Genomic DNA, 20,927 nt, shown 5'->3' on the forward strand with positions numbered 1-20,927 from the left:
CACCATGGAAATTACAAACATCTAAGAAATGTTCATGATCCAAAAACCAAGATCAGTAAGAGGAACTTGAGCCTTCCCTTTACATGTGGAATACATTTGCCTTATCTATGTTTTATTCTAAAAATCCCTTTAAAAAATGACAGCAAAGAAATGTGAAAGACATAAACCCAAAAGGAAAAAGAGAAGAGCAAATGACAGCATTCAAGAGATGTCCACGAGCTGGGAAAGAAAGATAGAGGACAGATGAATGGTTCCTGTGACTTATTAGGTACCTGCGACATTCAGAGAAAGCCAAAAGGTGAAAAAGCAAGTCAATCTGATACCTAACATTTCCACTTTCTTATAGTTTCTTTTGTTCTTTCAGATTGCTGCTTTCTTCCCTAAACCCCTCAAGTACATTTTATCATGCTTCTCCTAAATTCTAGGCAATTATGCTTCAATATTCTGCTTTAGATCACACAAGATACGTATATTGTTCAATTTCTTTTTACATAAGTTAGGATATGGCCAAAGTGTTATCACAGGAAGACCCAAAATGCAGTGGCTTAAAGAACATAGATATTTTTTGCTCTCTCATGTGACAGGTGTGGGGAAAGCAGTGGTCAGTGAGTTGCTCTGCCCCATGTGATCATTCACAATGCCAGGTTCCTCCCACTTGGCTGCTCAACCATCCTGTAGTCACTGGAATCATCTGCATGGTTAAGATGAGTTGCCACCAAGCCTGGGTCCCTACCAGTGGAAAGGGTAGAGAAAGCAAAGAGGAAGCATGCCCAGTGCCGTAGACTTAAGGATGGAAATAGCAGAAATCATGTCTGTTTACATTCCGCTGATGAAAACTTAATCACATGACCACACCTAACTAAAGCAGAGGCTTAGAAATGTAGCCAAACTTAGCAAGAAAGAGAATTAATTTTGTAGAAAGCTAACAGTAGCCACCATAGTTGACTTTCTTTCTTGGGTTGTACTTCACAGGCATCTAGTAATTTTCATTTGTGAGCTTATGTACTCCTGGATATACCAGTTCCTCTGTTTTATAATGTCCTTTAGGGAAAGACTGAACCCCAGGTGTTCGTGGGGAAAGGGTGAATGCTTGAGAATAGTTGTGAAGCATTACCTGCCTTCATCCACTCACCACCACAGCAAGGCTTAAACCCTGACATCTTACCATTTGGCGAACTCCCAAATCCACACAAGCGCTACGATCACTGATTCGTGCCATGAGAGGAAGCTGTGGTGCAGTGATTGCCCCACAGAGAGGAGAAGCAAGAGCAGAATTTAGAAAGGTTTCCATCCACCTAACCACTGCCCTGCCTTGCCACCCCAGACTGCACAAGTATCTCTCTCTCTCTCTTTCTTTCTCTCTCTGTCCTTCTCTGTCTTTCTCTCTTGGGGAAGGAGAGCGGGGTTCTTGTGCAAGTTACTTAAGTTATTAAGTTATGTAGGTCTTAGTTTCCCATCAGTAAAGGTAAGGTAATAATAACTACCAAAACCCCTAAGGATTATTTAAAGATAATGGCATACACATGTAAGAATCTTGCTATCCTTCTGGAAACACATGAGGCAGTCAATCAGTGTTAACTATTGTCTTCCCCTATCTCACAGAGTAAAAAAATGTTAGGAGATCTGAAATATGGTCTATGACAAAGTCACTTTGTGGTTTTGGTGAAATCACCTACCCATATATATGTAGGTAAGGTCACAGAAATCTAGAAACAGCTAGAGAGTGGACAATACATTCTAGCAATCTCTTCTAGCCATCATCTCCTCTAATACAAATTGAAACTGATCAGTGTGACCTGCAGGTCCTGGTCATCATACAGATAGCCATGATCCATGTTTTTTCTCAGTACTGTGTCCCAGTAAACTATGTTGCCAGATTGTTGTAGAAAGTACTCTATCTCCTTATCAGTAGAAGAGACTACAAACAACTTAGATCTCCATCACCTCTGTACTACTGGAATGTAGAGAGAAAACAGTTTGGATTAGCTGTTTGAGAAAGAAACACACACAGACAGAGACAGAGAGACAAATAGCATGCTACTCTGCTATTATTATTATTACTATTATTATTTGAGACAAAGTCTTGCTCTGACTCCCAGGCTGGACTGCAGTGGTGCAATCTTGGCTAACTGCAACCTCCACCTCCCGGGTTCAAGTGATTCTCCTACCTCAGCCTCCAGAGTAGCTGGGATTACAGGCACATGCCACCACATCTGGCTAATTTTTGTATTTTTAGTAGAGACAGGTTTTTGCCATGTTGGCCAGGCAAGTCTCGAACTCCTGACCTCAAGTGATCCACCCACCTCAGCCTCCCAAATTGCTGGGATTACAGACATGAGCCACCCCGCCCGGGCCTTCTATATTATTTTATCTGAAATGTTATTCTTCCTAAAATTTTGATGTTAAAATAGCCTTTCTCTTATGAAATGATGATGTCAGTAGATGTAGCTGTGTTTTTTGTTATTTAAATGTTTTCCAAAAAATGTAAAGTGAGCTATCTTTTGTGATATTGTTTCCTATAATTTTTGAAAATCTGCTGTTAAGAAAACTAAACAAACTAGAAACTATTACTTAATGACTGTAGAAAGATAATTCAAATTGATCCTGTGTGGAAAAAGGACAAATTCAAGAATTTTTTTGGTTGTCCAACATTTTGCAAGATTCAAAGATATTTAATTTCATGCGCACTATGTCTGCTTTCTCTAAATATCCTTAAAATAGAGCTATTGAATTCTACCAAACTTCCATTTGTGAGAAATATTAGTGAAAGTTGTTATAAACATATGCACATTGCTGCCATGTTTTGGTTTACCTTTGCCTGATATTGTCCTATGTTTCTGGCTTACCCACCTTTACAATATTGGAATAATTAGACATACTAAATTAAGGGTATACTGTGATTTCAGCTCCCTTTCTGTCTCTCTTTCTCTCTCTCTCTCTCTCTGTCTCTCTCGCTTTCTCTCTTTCTTTCTTTTGATACTCTAGGATAGAAGTTTACTTTTTCTTTAGAACTTTTTTTCAAGTAAATCTAACAAACAAAACAAATGTAATTAGAGCTACCTCATAGATTGATGATGGGCAATGGTGAAGAGGAATAGAGAAATCTGAGAGAGCAAGGTGTGTCCTCATCAACTTGAGTCCCATATGACAGCCTGTGAGACATGACACCTAGAAATCCCTAGAGTCCAGTTTGAAAAATAACTGCCCTAGTACAGTCAACTATCATGCTGCCTCAATTGCTTTTTCTCCCATCATTTCTTAAAGGTGTAGTTCCTGAGTGGTTTTATCATGAGAAAGAATTGCCTTTTTAGCAAATGACTAAAAGATTTTAAGTGTAGAGTATTTTTGTTTTTATTCCCAAATGTTCAGTCATTTTAATATGATTTGCCTCTAAATTAACACTATTAAATATAGTTAAAGAGGATTTCTTTCTCCATAATAGATGTAGGATTTATTAGAATAATTCATTATTCCCTAAAGACAGCAATACATATATATTGCAATTGTTGCAAATCATCTCGTTATCATCTTTCCTGTTTCTTTCTTACATACTGAAGCCTTGTTTTGCAAAATCAAAATTTAGCAACTTCATTAAATGCATTGCCTGATGCACCTGTTTGGACTCTGGGTATCATTTTCTTTTCTCTAACACATTTTTATTCAAGATGCATTGAATTTTCCAGAGGCTGTCTGAGGACTTAGAGACATCTGTACCCAGCAGTTTGCTTAAACCAACAAAAAGTGTTGAAGCAAAAATCAAACTTTGGGGCATCAATTTAACCATTCCTTTTCAAGTATCTTAGATTGATGTAACATGTCAGCCCTGATACATCCACCATCAGTGTTTACTACTTAGGATAACTGTTAAAGCAAAACTGACTGCACTCTAATGAAAGCTGTCACCGGGTGGTGTAAGAATCATGAAGGGAAAATAATACAGGGAATAACATAAAAAGCTCTGATTGGAATGGAATGACTATGAGAAAAACAGTTCAAGTACCAGAAATAGTATCATGCTATATAATTTAATTTATACAATTAATTGTGTACAAGTAATTAAGCCTATTGACAAAGAAGTAAGCATCCAACAGAAGAGGATATACAATCAAGCCTTTATGGTCTCAGAATGTGGTTTAGTTGTAGGATCCCAATTTTCAGAAAAGTTTCTTTTGTCATATGTAAATGTACAGTGATCATTTTACTCACTTTTTTCAACGAACTTATACATTTATATTTGAAGAACTTATGTACAAGCAAAAGGGGTAAAAATAATGGGGTAGGCAGAGGAGGAAGTGTGACTAACAAGTGGAAATTCTTTTTAAAAATTATGATAAACCCCTCATAAGAGCCAGTTTGTGGTCTCTGAGTCTCACATCAGCTTTCCAGAATCAGATTTTTTTTAATGTGTTGGAGTGAGGGAAAGCCAGTAAGGAAAATAAACACACAAGATCATGGCCAGCAGGGAACAGGATGGATGGCTTTAATATTTACGTTAAGAGTCCTTGTGAGGCCTTCAAATATATTTACATAGATTTTGTGATAGATTGATCGCTGTATCCATGCCCTTTGCAATTTGACATTAAAGTTACTCCCATCCAGAAGCAGAGATTGTTTCCCTGTTTCTTGAATCTGGGCTCATCTTGTGACTTGCTTCTGCCATTAGAATACAGTAGCAGTAATGCTGTCTGATTTTGAGCCTAGTACTCGAGAGGCCTGAACACTTCTACTTACTCTCATGGAACACTGCCACTACTATATAAAATAAGCCCAGCCTAGCCTGGCCAGACAGGTGAGTGAGGCCACTCTAGACCAGCCAGACTCTAGCTAACCAGTTGACTGACAATCAGTACATGAGCCCAGTCAAACCCAACGAAGCCAGGAAAAACTAGAAAAACTATCCAATCAACCAACAGACTCCTAAGCTAAATAAATGCTTATTGTTTTAAGCCACTGAGTTTTGATAAAGTTTGTTAACAGCAATAGTTAAGTGATTCAACCTCCAAACAAAATATCACCTTCATCATCTATATGCACGTTGAGTCATTCATTTATTCAATCCCTTAGATTTTTTAGCATTACCAATCATATACTGTTAGGATACAAACTATTCAACAAGGATCTAATGAGCATCAACTTAGCTCTATAAGAACTTAAAATCCAAAAATAGGTGCAGACAGGCATGATCCCAAAAAGTTAATTTTCTAGTAGTAAAAACAGACATTTGGGGGTTAAGTACAAGGTGGGCAGCACAAGAGAATGTAGGGGTGATGGAACTGTTGTGTAAAGAACTGCGGTGTTATTCACATGACTTTATCCATCTGTCAAAACCCATAGAAACGTATACCACAAAGTAAACTTTCTTACATAATTTTTCAAAAATAATATATAGGAGAAATTGAAAAGTCAGTGTAGATTTTTACAAATGAATCTAATAGTATAACAAATAAATTATATAACTGCACTAAAGGAGGTAAAGAAGAAAGAAGCTTAGGTAAGTAACTTTGGAAAACAGTATTTTGACTAGATATGGTAAGTTAAAGATGAAAGAAACTACATACGACCATTGTATTTCTGTACTTCACTTGATACTTTTCTTCATTACAGGGATGTGGAAAAGTAATCTGGAAAATACTTCATATGAATAATGAGGTTAAGTAAGTAAATAAATATATTGTAGGTATTAAGACCTAGGTTTCTCACTGTCAAAGAAAGAAGTTATAAATAAAGAGAAAGGGTTTTAGAATGAAATGTGCTAAATTGTATGAGTATGAACTTATGCTTCTTTCTTTTAAAACATATATATACAGAAAGAGAGATATAAAAATAAAATAGATATGTGTATGCATGGGTAACTATACACAAATACATTTCCTTGCTCTGTCTGCTGCAAGGGATTACAAGCAGTAATATCTCAGTAGGAATGATCACACTTAGCATCCACATCTTGGTTTCTAAGTACTATCCTCTAATAAAAAGAACCAAGGCTTCTTGGAAAAATGGTTGATTCCAAGGCTGCGGTAGTTAAAATACAAACCGAGCCTGGGGCATCTTGTTGTCCTAGAAAATAAGGATAAGGAAATACTAAAGAAATGATAGGGGCATATAGAAATGTTACAGGAGTCAACCTGAAGGTATGCCAAATGGTTAAATCCATAACAAATTGAACACCAAAGCAAATAAAAGTAATATTAGCTTATACTCCAAAGAATAAAATAAGTATCCTTGATTTCAGATTTTTATTTACCTAAAATGTTTATGTATATAAACATAAATAAATGGAGCAAAAGGGACACAGCTTTTCTACTTACTCACTTATTCTTTTCCAATTAATATATATACAAGAAATAAGGGAAATGGAAAACAGCCATTAGAACAATAATTGCCGCAGGCAAGATCCACTGATTAATGTTAAAATTAGTGAGTAGACGTTCAAGAGAAATAGAATATTTGGATAATTTCAAAGTTCCTTTTCCAAAATAAATGTTTATTAATTACAAAGAGAAAAATTGTAACTTTACAGTGGAGAAACCTGACAGAAATCACCTTAAACAACTGTCCAAAGTTAATTTCAGAAGTAATAAAACATATCTACATGCTGTACCTCCATATAGTGCACTGAAAATGATACATTACCTTTGTGATGTTTTTCCTAATAATGTATGGCTTAAATATAGTCATGAGAACATAGCAGACAAACCCAAGGTGCATGAGGTTCTACAAAATACCTGACCAGTACTTTTCAAAAGTCTCAAGGTCATGAGAGTAAAGGAAAGACTGAGAAACTGTCATAGATTGGAGCAGACTAAGGTGACATGACAAATAAATGCAATGTGGGATCCTGGATTTGATCCTGGAAGGAAAAGAATATTAGCGGATGATATGGTTTGGCTGTGCCCCCACCCAAATCTCATCTTGAATTGTAACTCCCACCGTTCTGACATGTTGTGGGAGGGACCCAGTGGGAGGTAATAGAATCATGGGGGTGGGTATCTCCCATGCAATTCTCGTGATTGTGAATTTGTCTCATGAGATCTGATGGTTTTAAAAAGGGGAGTTTCTTGGCTGCTGCCATGTGAGATGTGCCTTTCACCTTCCACCATTATTGTGAGGCCTCCCCAGCCACATGGAACTGTAAGTCTAACAAACCTTTTTCTTTTGTAAATTGCCCAATCTTGGGTATGGCTTTGTGAAAACAGACTAATACAGTGGAAAAATCAGCATAGTCCAAACAGTCTTTTGCAAAGTAAATTGTATTGTGCAAAGGTTAATTCTTTTTTTCATTTGCCAGTTGTGCTCTGGTATGTTAGATTTTGACATTAGGGGAAGCTGAATGAAAGATACAAGAAAAAATTTTGCTCTATTTTTACAACTCTTCTATAAGTCTAAAATTATCTCAAAATAAAAAATTCAAAACTAGGTATTCATAAGTAATTTCTTCTATTAGTAGACACTACTAAAGTCTTTCAGCGTATATCTATGGCTTTGGATCCACCAAATTCAGACAGGTGAAGTTTTAATGTATATTTTTTATGTCTATTCAATCTGTCAAATACATCAATTGAAATTTGGACTAGATTGCCAGATTCATTAGGTCAACTAAATAATGCTAAATCTCCATCTGTGCATGATGTTATATAGACATTGATCAAAATAGATACTAGTTTTACCATTGTTCATTGCACTTGGCATTGGATCAGGAAAATATACTTTAAAAGCCCTATTTCATTCAAGCAAGTGATACTAAAATAAAATAAACCGAGAGTGCATATAGTATGACAGGCACTGTGCTTGGTAGTAGGTTAAAGTCGCAGGCAAAACATACCTCAAAATAAAATAAACCAGGAGTACATAAAGTATGACAGGCATTGTGCTTGGTAGTAGGTTAAAGTAGCAGGCAAAAAATAAATCATTTCTGTCCTAATATAGTTCAGATTCTACCGCAGAAATTATCCAGTTCTTTGGGTTTCTTATAGATCCTCTCAGACAATTATCAAAAAGTCTATAATAACACACAAACTTCTTAAGGGCAAAAATTCTATATCTTCTACTTTCTCTAACTCCAATGGAATGTGTTATATATACAACTTAAATTCTCAATAAATGTTTTTGGTTGGCTGATCCAGACCAAGATGTGAACATTGCAAAGACATTTTTGTTCAAGCCTATAAAGACTCTTGCATACAAAAGGAAAAGACAGCTTTTCTAAAAAAAAAAAAAAAAAAAACTATTTTATTGTTGTAAGAACACAACATGAAATCTACCCTTTTAGAAAATTTTTTGTGCAATATAGTGTTGTTAATTACAGGGATAATGTTATACAATAGACCTCTAGAATGTATTCATCTTGCATAACTGAGACTTTATGCTCATTGATTAGTGACTCCCATTTCTCCCTCCTTCAAGCCCCTGGCAACCACAATTCTGCCCTCCGATTCTGTGAATTTGACTATTTTAGATCCCTCATATAAGTGAAATCACACAGTATTTATCCTTCTGCGACTGGCTTATTTCACTTAACATAATGTTCTCAATGTTTATCCATAGTAGAAAATACATCAGCATTTCCTTTTTTAAAGTCTGAACAATCCTCCATTGTTTGTATCACATTTTCTTTATTGAAAATAAATAAAATGGGGGATAAATACTTAGGTTTTTCCCACTTCTTGGCTATTGCGTCTAGTGCTACAACAAACACAGAAGTGCTAATATCTCTTTAAGATCTTGATTTCAGTTCTTTTGGAAAAGTACCCAGAAGTAGGATTGCTGGATCATATGGTAGTTTATTTTAATTTTGTGAGGAATCTCCACACTGTTTTCCATAGTTACTGCACCATTTTGCAGAAATTAGAACAAGGGTTCTAATTTTTCCACATCATCACCAACACGTGTTGTTTTTCATTTCCTGGATATGACTTCCAAAACACAGGCAACAAAAGCAGAAATAGACAAGTGAGACTACATCAAACTAAAAATCTTTTGTACAGCAAAGAAAACAATCAACAGAGTGGGAAAAAGGCCTACAGAATGGGAGAAAATATTTGCAAATTATATATCAAATAAATGGTTGATTTACAAAATATATAAGCAATTCCCATAGTTCAGTAGCAATAATAATAACAATAACCTGATTTTTAAAATGGGCTAAAGACTTAAAAAGGCATTTTTCCAAAAAAGATGTTAAAAATTGCCAAAAGGTATAGGAAAAGATGTTCAACATCGCTAATCATCAGAGAAATGCAAATCAAAACCACAATGAGCTATAACCTCACACCTGTTAGGCTATTATTAAAGGACTGTTTTGAAAAACGTTCTCTACATTGCAGATTGCAGCAAATTGCTCAAGTTGGCCATCCAGCTTACCTTTCACCATGTTAACTAGAAGAGCAGCTGCAGAACTGTGAGAAACAAATTACCTATTAACATACCTATTTCTGCCCAGCAATAAGAGAAGATTCTCTCTTCTCTTTGGTAATTCCAATGGTCGGATGTTGATAAACATTATTGGGTAAGGAACTATGCAAACTGATTTATCTATTAGTACAACTGAGATCTATGATTTAAAGAATAAGAATAAATTGAAAAATATGTTCTAAAAATCATTTCTAAGTCAGTTTCAGGTCATTCCCTACCAAATATTTCCTTTCACTGCACCCAAAACTAGAATTATTTTGTGATGTATCATTTTTAGTTATATGAAATATATACCATGCAGCTAACTCTCAATTTATGGAAATAAAGAATGACTGAATAAACCAGGGCCTCAGGAGAATGATTAAGGTGGTCAAAGAGCCGTCCTATGAGGTATGGTTGTGGTATCAGTTATACAATTGTTCCTTGATATCTGCAGGAGATTAATTCCAGGACCCTTGACAAATAACAAAATCTGCAAATACTCAAGTCCTTTATATAAAGTGGCACAGTATTTGCATATAACCTATACACACCCTCCCATATACTTTCAATCTCTCTAGATTGTTTATAATACCTAATACAATGTAAATGCTAGGTAAATAATTGTTACACTGTATTGTTTTTATTTGTATCATTTTATTTTGTATTGCTATTTTTATTGTGTTTTTTTTTTCCAAATATATTCAACCTAAGTTTCGTTGAATCCACTGTTGTGGAAGGCCAACCGAACTTAGTTTACAGACCTAGGGAGGACAGGGTATTAGTCTTTGAGCATTCTGCCTGTCATGTGGAAATATAATTAGACCTGTTCTGTACTATGTTATTCAGAAGAGTAGATCAAGGACATAGAGGTGAAAATTACATGGGAGCAGTTAGCTAAATAATTCAAAGTAGAGTTAGCAATAAATGACATAAAACCAAAAATTTAACTGAGAAAAGAGAGATTTTTTTCTCCCTCTCTCAAATAAACAAAATCTGTAAATAAACTGTCCAGGCTCTTTGTAAGACTCCACAATCAAAGACCTAGCCACTTGACACCTCAATATATGTCTTCTACCTCATGATCTAAGATGGCTGCTTAAGTTCTAGCCATTGTGACTGCATTCCAGTCAGTAAGAAAGGAAAAAGTAGGGGGTGGGGGTAAGAAGGAGTTACACACTCTCTCTCTTTAAGAGCATTTTTTGAAAGGTATATACAAATTCTATTTATATTCCATTAGCCAGAACTTAATAATATGTCTATACTCAGCCACAAGAGAGGCTGGAAAATATATCTTTATTCCAGCAAATCATGCAACTAGTTAATAATCAGTATTCTACCACTTAGAAAGGAAAGGAAAAGGAGAACAAATATTGGGGAACAGCCAGCAGTCATTTACTTGTCAATAAGCATGCTAATTCATTTCAATCTTTTCTCATTGCATTAGTCTGCTTGGATTGCCATAACAAAATATCACATACTGGTTAGCTTAAACAATAAAAATTTATTTTCTCACAGTTCTGGAGGCTGAAAGCCCAAGTTCAAGGTGTCAGCTGGCTTAGTTTCTCCTGATGCCTCGTTTCTTGGCTTTGCTGATGGCCACCTTCCTGCTCTGTCCTCACACGGCCTTTCCTCTGTGTCTGTGCATACCTGGTGTCTTTTATTCTTCTTATAAGGACACCACTCATATTGAATTGGATCCCCACCCTTCTGACCTCATTTTTCTTCAATAGTTTTTGGGGTACAGGTGGTTTTTGGATACATGGGTAAGTTCTTTAATGGTGATTCCTGAGATTTTAGTGCACCCGTAACCCAGGCAGTGTACGCTATAACCAAAATGTGGTCTTTTATCCCTCATCCCCCTCCCAATCTTCTCCTCAAGTCCCCAGAGTTTATTATATTATTCTTATGACTTTGCATCCTTACAGCTTAGCTCCCACTTATAAGTGAGAAAAACGATATTTGATTTTCCATTCCTGAGTTACTTCACTTGAAGTAATGGTCTCCAGCTCCATCCAGGTTGCTACAAAAGATATTATTTTGTTCCTTTTTATGAAGGCTGAGTAGTATTCCATGGTGTACATATACCACATTTTCTTTTTCCACTCGTTTCTCAATGGGCATTAAAGTTGGTTCCATATCTTTACCTTTGTAAATTATGCTGCTACAAACATGCATGTGCATGTGTCTTTTTCATATAATGACTTCTTTTCCTTTGGCTAGATAGCCAGTAGTAGAATTGCTGAATCAGATGGTATTTCACTTTTAGTTCTTTAAGTAATCTTCATACTGTTTTTCATGGTTGTATTCATATACATTCCCACCAGCAGTGTAAAAGTGTTCCCTTTTCACCACATTCATGCTAACATCTATTATTTTTTGACTTTTTAGTTATGGCCATTCTTGCAGGAGTAAGGTGGTATCTCTTTGTGGTCTTAATTTGCATTTCCTTGATGATCAGTGATATTGAGCATTTTTTCACATGTTTGTTGGCTGTTTGCATATCTTCTTTTGAGAATTGTCTATTCATGTCCTTTGGCCACTTTTTGATGGGATCATTTATTTTTTTCTTACTGATTTGAGTTCCTTGTAGATTCTGGATACTAGTCCTTTGTCTGATGCACAGTTTGAGAAGATTTTCTCCCACTCTGTGGGTTGTGTGTTTACTCTGCTGATTATTTCTTTTGCTGTGCAGAAGATTTTTAGTTTAGTTATGTCCCATTTACTTTTGTTTTAGTTGCATTTGTTTTTAGGGTCTTAGTCATGAATTCTTTGCCTAAGCCAATGTCCAGAAGAGTTGTTTATTTTTTTTGAAGTTATCTTAAGGAATTTTTTTTATCATTTCAGGTCTTAGATTTAAGTCTTTGATCCATCTGGAGTTGATTTTCATATACGGTGAGAGATGGGGATCCACTTTCATTCTTCTACATATGGCTTGCCAGTTTTCCCAGCACCATTTATTGAATAAGGTGTCCTCTCCCCAGTTTATGTTTTTGTATACTTTGTTGAAGATCAATTGTCTGTAAATATTTAGCTTTATTTCTATATTCTGTATTCTGTTCAAATGGCCTATGTGCCTATTTTTATACCAGTACCATGCTATTTTGGTAACTATAGCCAAGTAGTATAGTTTGAAGTCAGGTAATGTGATGCCTCCAGATTTGTTCTTTTTGCTTAGTCTTGCTTTGGCTATGGGGGCCCTTCTTTGGTTTCATATGAATTTTAATATTTTTTCTAGTTCTGTGGAGAATTATGATAGTGCTTTGATGGGAATTGCATTGAACCTGTAGATTGCTTTGTGCAGTATGGTTATTTTCACAATATTGATTTTTCCCTTCCATGAGCATGGGATATGTTTCCATTTGTTTCTGTCATGTATGATCTTTTCAGCAGTGTTTTGTAGTTTATAGAGAGCTTTCACCTCCTTGGTTTTTTCCTAGTTTGTGTGTGTGTATGTGTTGTCGTTGTTGTAGCTGTTGTAAGAGGGATTGAGTTCTTGATTTGATTCTCAGCTTGGTTGTTGTTGGTGTATAGCAGTGCTACTGATTTGCGTACATTGATTTTGTAACCTGAGATTTTACTGAATTCTTTAATGATATCTTGAATCTTTTGAAGAAGTCTTTAGGGTTTACTAAGTGTACAATCATATCATCAGTGAAGAACGACAGTTTGACTTCCCCTTTTCCAATATGGATGCTCTTTATTTCTTTCTCTTGCCTGATTGCTGTGTCTAAGACTTCCAGTACCGTGTTGGTTAGAAGTAGTGAAAATGGGGAGCTTTGTCTTGTTCCAGTTCTCAGGGGGAATGTTTTCAGGCTTTCCCCATTCAGTGTGATGTTGGCTGTGTGTTTGTCATATATAGCTTTTATTACTTTGAGGTAGGTCCCTTCTATGACTATTTTGTTGAGGGTTTTTATCATAAAGGGATGATGGATTTTATCAAATGCTTTTTCTGCGTCTATTGAGATGATTATATGGTTTTTGTTTTTAATTCTGTTAATGTGGCATATCACATTTATTGACTTGTGTATGTTAAACCATCCCTCCATCCCTGGGATAAAACCCACTTGATCATGATGTATTATCTTTTTGATGTGCTGTTCGATTCTGTTCACTAGTATTTTATTGACAATTTTTGCATCTATCTTCATCAGGGATATTGGTCTGCAGCTTTCGTTTTTGGTTATATTATGACCTCATTTAACCTTAATTACCTCTTTAAAGGCCCTATTTCCACATACAGTCACATTCAAAGGTATTGCGGGTTAGAGTTGTAACCTATGGATTTTGGCAGGGTGGGAGGAATTCAGTCTATAGTACTCTTAATTCTTCTCCCTCCTGCAATGTGGTCAAGAAGTTAATGGACACTGAAAGAGACAGCAGGAAGTAAAAGTGAGATGGAAATTCAAAAGTTTTGATAACCTAATCAACATCTAGATGTACTGACATATACTGTATAATAAAACAAGAGGCATTCCCATGAAAAGTAGTAATAGGGGCTGGGGAGACAGTAGGGGATGAACTTTTGTCCAAACTCAATTGTATAATTTTTTTCCCTCTAAGTCCATATCTATTTCCACATCTATTTTTATAGATCAAATATCAGAAATCTGACTGATATGCCTAGGCTAGAAGAATAATTAGAAAATATATTAATTACCTTTAATGTGTACTTTGTTCAGTAACTACTCATTTAGCTAAGAGATTGTAATACAGTTGTTACAATGATATCTAAGATTTTTTTAATTTCATAAACACATTTGAATTACACAATTCTGTCCTTTTCAACAGTGAGCCAAACTTAGCCACTAAATTTCTGTGCAAACTGTCCTAATTAGGGCACATATATTATCATTGTTTATGAATTTTCTGGATTCAAAGCTATAAAATCTTATTTTAAAAAAGTACTGTAACTCAAAATGGATTACAGACTTAAATATAAGACTGAAAACTATGAAACTATGAGAAGAAGACATAGGATAAATGTTTCATGACATTGTTCTGGACAAAGACTTTATGGATAAAACCTCAAAAGCACAGGCAATAAAAGCAAAAATAGACTAATATAATTACATCATACTGAAAAGTTTCTACACAACAAAGAAAATAATCAACAGAATGTAGAGACAACTTACCTAATTAGAAAGAATAATTGCAAACTACACATCTGATAAGAGGTTAATGTCACGAATTTATAAGGTACTCAAACAATTCAATAGCAAAACAACAACAAAAAATAATCTGATTTAAAAATGAGCAAACTACCTCAGTAGACATTTCTAAAAGAAGACATACAAATGGCCAACAAATATATTTTAAAATGCTCAGCATCACTAATCATCAGGGAAAAGCAAACTAAAACCACAATGAGATAGACCTTCCTCCAGTTAGAATGGCTATTATCAAAAAGACAAAAGATAACAAGTGTTGGTGAAAATGTGGAGAAAAAGAGACCCTTATATAGTGTTGGTAGAAATGTAAATTAGTACAGCCCTTACAGAAAACAATATGCAGGTTTCTCAAAAAATTAAAAATAAAACCACCATATGATCCAGAAACCCCACTACTGGGTATATATCCAAAGGCAATGAAGTCAGTACATTAAAGAGATATCTGCATTCTGGTGTTTATTGCAGCATTATTTACAATAGTGAAGATACTGAATCAACCAAAATAACAACAATTAAATGCAAAAAGAAAATATGAAATATTTATACAAAAGAATATTATTCAGCAATTAAAAAAAAGAAAATCCTGTCATTTTTAAGAACATAGATGAACCTGGAAGACATTTGGTAAATGAAGTAAGCCAGACACAGAAGGACAAATTCTGCATGATCTCAATCATGTGAAATCTAAAAAAGTTACTCATAGAAGTAGAGTAGAATAGTGGTGACCAGAGGCTGTGGAGACGAGGTAAGATGAAAGGAACAGGAAAAGTTAGTCAGTGGAGAAATAAATTCTGGTGTTCTATTGCACTGTAGGCTGACTATAGCTAGCCATAATGTATTGCATATTTCAAAATAGCTAGAAGAGATGATTTTGAATGTTCTCACCACAAAGAAATGATAAATATTTGAGGTTAATTGCCCTGATTTGATCATTATGTATACATGTATCAAAGCATTAAATTGTACCTCATAAATAAGTAAAGTTATTATGTGCCAATTACAATAATATGAAACTTTAAAAAAGAGAAGATGACACACAGAGATGCAGTGAGAAAGCCATATGAAGAAAAAAATTACATTTCTTTCACCTAAATTCAGTAATTTGTTATCAGTTTGGCACACTTGTTCAATCTCTCTCTCACCACACAAGTACATGAACACATGCGCGCGCACACACACACACACACATTTTTTCCTGAACCATCTCAAAAATCAGTTGCCAGTATCATGATACCCCTAAGTATCATGGGGTACCCCTAAGTACCTCAACAGTCTCCTATTAGCAACAATACAATTACCACACCCAAGAAATTTAAAACTAAATAATGTCATCTAGCATAGAGCTCATATTTAAATATCCCAAATTATCCTCAAAATGTTATTTATTGCTTTCTTTTTTTTTTTTTTTACTTTAATCCAAGATCCAATCAAGGTTTATCCTTGGTGGCCTCTCATTGAGCTAGGGGGAAGCATGGCCAATAGTTCCCTTCAGAAAAATGGGCTGTACCCTACCTTGACTTCCTAAGGAACCAGGGGTCCCAGGTCTCCAGGTGTAGGGAACTGGCATTTCTCATCACTTCTAAAAACAGCTAGCACTGATGCTCAGACTTGGCACTGATGGGAAAATTGTTACCTCTCAGTCCCCCAACTAACACTGTCTTGGCCACAAAAGCCACAGAAGGGCAGGGTCTATCAGCTGGTACACAGCCAGGCAGGGTCTATCAGCTGGTACACAGCCAAACAGGGCTATCAACTGTTCTCTGGTCCAAACATACCCTCCACAGGCTGCAAGAAACTCAAGGAACTTTGCACTTGACTTCCCTGCCTATGAGTTCCAGCCTTCCCTAAGAGCCTCCACAGCATTCACCCAGAGCCTTCTACATGACACACCTCCACTAGACTGAATTCACTGATAGCAGTCGTGGGGGATTTTCCCTGTTCATCTTCGTATTGAGCCTAGTACAGTGCCTGACATACAATGGGCCTGATGGACATTTGCTGAATGAGCAAATTACAAATGAAAATATATACATTTATTGTCTTCCAAATGACTCTATGAAGTGGCGTTCCTGCCAGTAACAACAGCGTACATTCATAGGTATTTAAGAATTTTCATGTATTACAAATATGCAGTTTTAGCACCAGTGAATGTTTTCCATTCCAGCTCGCAGGGAATAAAATGCCAGTGTGTTTTCATTGCCTTCTTGCATATGTTGGTAGTAAAATATTCACGACTTGGAGAATTATGCAGTGTGTTTTCAACAGCAGCTTTTGAAAGCCACTTTTTCCATTAAAACTGTCAGTTTGGTAATATAGCCACGATTTCAAAGCAAAGGAGCATTATGGCACAAATCAAAGATAGATTACATATTTTATGTTTACATATTCTAGGACCTTTGCGGTGAAAAGTTGTGGATTTTTTTTTTAGACTTTATGTAAGTCTCATCCATTTTGGAATTGGAATGCATCACCTTTATTATGAACCAAATAAAACCAGTGTATAATATATGTGGCATTGCTAGGTATTATACCTGCTCTATTCACTAGCAACTCCCAGGGAAAAGAATGGCAATGAGAATTGGAACGAGCCCTTCCCTGTTGCTTTATTTTTTAGCAAGTGGACCCCTGTGTATCTTCTAGCTTCCTTACATTTTGGAAAGACATGCAGATATCCCCAAAATGTCTGTAATTACAGCTAACTGCTAATCAAATAAAACAACTAACAAATTTATAACCAAGGGACCTTAAAAGTGAGAGGAAGCTCTAATGTTATTTTTTTAATTAAGAAAAAATACACTAATATCTCTGACAATTATCTGCAATAGAACACTATTACTGAGTTTGTGGTGAGAGGAAGGAGGAATTGCTTGGCAATAAGACAGTTTGTATCCTAATTACAGGTTTCGAAGCATACTTGGGCATGCTCAGTTCGCAGCGTAAAAAATAAGAGGAATTAAAGCTCTTAAAATAATAGTATTTGTCCGTAAGTGGTGAGATTCTTCAGTAACACATGTAAGTGACAAGATGATAGCCTATTTAAATACAGTTAGATAATATGCTTTGGAGATTTCCATCTTTAGCAATACAGTGGCAAATGAGGGCTGTATAAATTAAACTGATATTGAAACAGTCCTGTAGATTCAAATTATATGAGAACTACTTTATTTAAGTATTCCCTCTGGTTGCCACATCTCCATAAGGGGAAAAAATGAACTAAAGAAATGGAGAAAACCATGTGTCATCCCGATTAAGAATGTGGGCTCTGGAATCACACAGCCCGAGTTCAAACCCTGGCACTGCCACTTACCAGCTCCTTAAAATTAGGCAATTAGCCTATCTGTGCCCTGCTCTCCTTATCTCGAAGTAGGAGTAACGAATACTTAGTCTGGCTACACCAATAGAGTTAGCCACTTACCTTCCAGCTAGGATATAATGCTGTTCATATGGAATCATTCTAGCTAGTGAGATATATCTCTGGTGGGAGACACTAAGAAACCCTTTGCTACCTCTAGAAGAGACGGAGGTAGGTAGCTCTACCTCTTTCTCTATCTTCTTGCTTTGAATGCAGAAGAGATGTCTTAAATTGTGGCAATCATTTTGGAATTTGAGGGAAAGGCCTGGAGAATCCCAAATATACTGGCCCTGACATCACTGAGACACAGAATAACTATCCACAATTGCCTATCTCAAAACTTCTTTTTATGTAAAAAAAAAAAAAAAGCACCCATGTTTAATTTATTCTGCTATTCTAACTTGAGCTCTCAGTTACTTGCAGCTGTAAGCATTTCTAACTGATACAATGAGATTATTTCACAGAGTTTTTTATGAGGGTGAAATAAGATAACTCACAAAGAGCACTTAGCATGGTGCCCAACACATAGGGAGAACTGAGTAAACTACTATTAGCTGGTTGTGGTAGCAGCAGTAGTAGTGTCTTCATTATTATTATTATATTTTAAAACCTGCTGGGAAAAAGAATACACTTCCAACAGGATAGCTCTATGTGTACTGCCTTTTGAGTGCAGATATTCAAGGATTCAGGCATTCTTCAGGCTTAATTGGCTCCGAAGAGAATCTAGTGCCCAAAAGAACTAAGGTGGCTGCCAAAGGGGCATTGCCTGCAACCATGGGTTACCTAAGGCATTGAAGAATCTAGGTTGGCACTAAAATCCATTGCAGAAGGAAGAAAAATAAGGTAAAGCAGAGCATAGCAATGTGGAGTTATAAGAAATTTAGTTTGTATAAAATACAGAGTTAAACATTATGAAAATAAAATGCATATATTAAGAACAAGACAAATCAAATGCAATTACATATCAAGCAGAAAATGACATATAATTTATTATTTTATTTTTAAAAGTGATTGTATTTTAGAAAATTACTTGTTCTATAATTGTTAATTAAAGAATATTCATCTTCCTCTCACCTTAGTGTTAAAGATAAATATTTGCTTCTTTACCACCACAAATGTAATGCCATGGTTCTGCCCACACAGTCCCATAACAACCATTTCTGTTTTAAGTGTCCTGTACCAGTCTTTGCCACCAACTGGCAAGATACTAGATATAGATTTATTTCTAAATGCTTACAGTCAAGTTGATAATGTACAGTGTGAAATAGACAATATTATGTAATTCCCTAATTTACTGAGCTGGCCTTTCTGAAGCAGAATAGACCTATTTCCTGTCATCTGGGTAAACACTGTGCAATTCAAAGCCCTGTGCCACACTGGCCCATTAGAGCTATCCCAATCTGCTGGCAGTACAACCATAACTAACACAGTGCCCCTTTTTCCTCCCTTCTTATTCATAGTGATGTAAGGATGAATTGTTAGCTTTAACTTTGAGCTTCCTGGCATTGGTCCATTTGTATCACCACCCTGGCATTATTTAAACACAGTGTGCTTCATATTTATGAGCTTACAAAATTTCTGGTCTCCTGCTTCTGCCGTTCTTAAGAACCATCAAGGGAAAAGGGTGTGACCATAAAAGCCAGTGTGTAACAAACCTCATTCAAATGCAGGCAGTGTATTGGGAACCTTAATTCTATTAGAGCATGGACAATGAATGTATTTGTGTTAGTTACTTTCCCACTTTGAGGTTAAACAAACCAGTGAATGGGACTCCGGGTGGCAGCAGAATGAGATACTACATTGGATGACGCAGGCAGACAAATGCCAGGGAGCATTTTAAAAAACAAGAAGTCTCTTTCCTGCCTTCCCATGACTTTTCAGCAATTTGGATTCTGTAAATGGAAATGAATAGCTCCAGTCCTCCAATATCTTCATTCAGCAGTTCGGTTCCGAGGTTCACGTGATGCATTTATCTTTGTGGCTGCTTCTAAGAAAATGTACCCCATTCAAAGAAGGTCTGAATTAACCTCAGTAAGTGTGTTCTGTCTACTCTTAAACTGATATCCCTTCCTGAATAAGGCCCTAATTTGCAATAGTTGCCAGACTGAATAACTTGCTGCAAACCTCCTACCAATGCCACCACAAGACTTGTTTCCCACCAATGTGATTAACTGAATACAGTTGTGTTTAAAACACCATGTGCACACACACACACACATGCACATAAGCACACATGCATGCCACACCTTTGATAATCTTGTAGGCTCCCACACAAGTCCTCCATTGCAGCACCCATCTGCTGTTAATAAGCAGCACTGACTCTGAGCAGGAGGAAAGGGGCTGCCACAAGCTGCCTCTACCACCTGCCTCTACCCACCTGCCTTCACCTTACACACAGTTACTTAACACCACAGGTATCCAACATGATTTTTAAGTAAAACTGGAGGAATATGAACTCAACTTACTTATTGTTATGAAGATTAACATCTTTAGGTAGAGCATCTGATATAAGATAGGAAGACAAATATTAACGGGGCACTAGAAATTTGGGCAGCATTGCTTAACACACTCCATCATCAGCATCCTGCATTGTGGACCTGAAGCTGTGTTGACTTCAGTAAGCATCATTTAACAAGCATGAGAAAAGCACTAAGAATTAAACCCTTCCAAATCAGGCAGGTGTTGACTGATCAGACTAAATACTGACAAGAGCAATATGAATAAATAGGTTAAATATGGATGACACCACATATGATTCTCCATGTGTCAGGGTTTAGAAAGCAAGCCCTCAAGTCCAGTAGGAATTGCTAAAGATAAAATAGTCTACCTCTTGCTTCGGGAACCTCCCACCCAGTTCAAAGGGGTACTCATTGTTTTCTTACAATCTCACTGAAGAAGGGGAATATAATACAAATAACCTTTTATTAGTCCATTTCCACACTGCTATAAAGAAATACCCCAAACTGGGTAATTTATAAAGGAAAGAAGTTTAATGGACTCACTGTTCCACATGG

Source organism: Symphalangus syndactylus, chromosome 11 (assembly GCF_028878055.3).
Source record: "Symphalangus syndactylus isolate Jambi chromosome 11, NHGRI_mSymSyn1-v2.1_pri, whole genome shotgun sequence".
NCBI lineage: Eukaryota > Metazoa > Chordata > Mammalia > Primates > Hylobatidae > Symphalangus > Symphalangus syndactylus.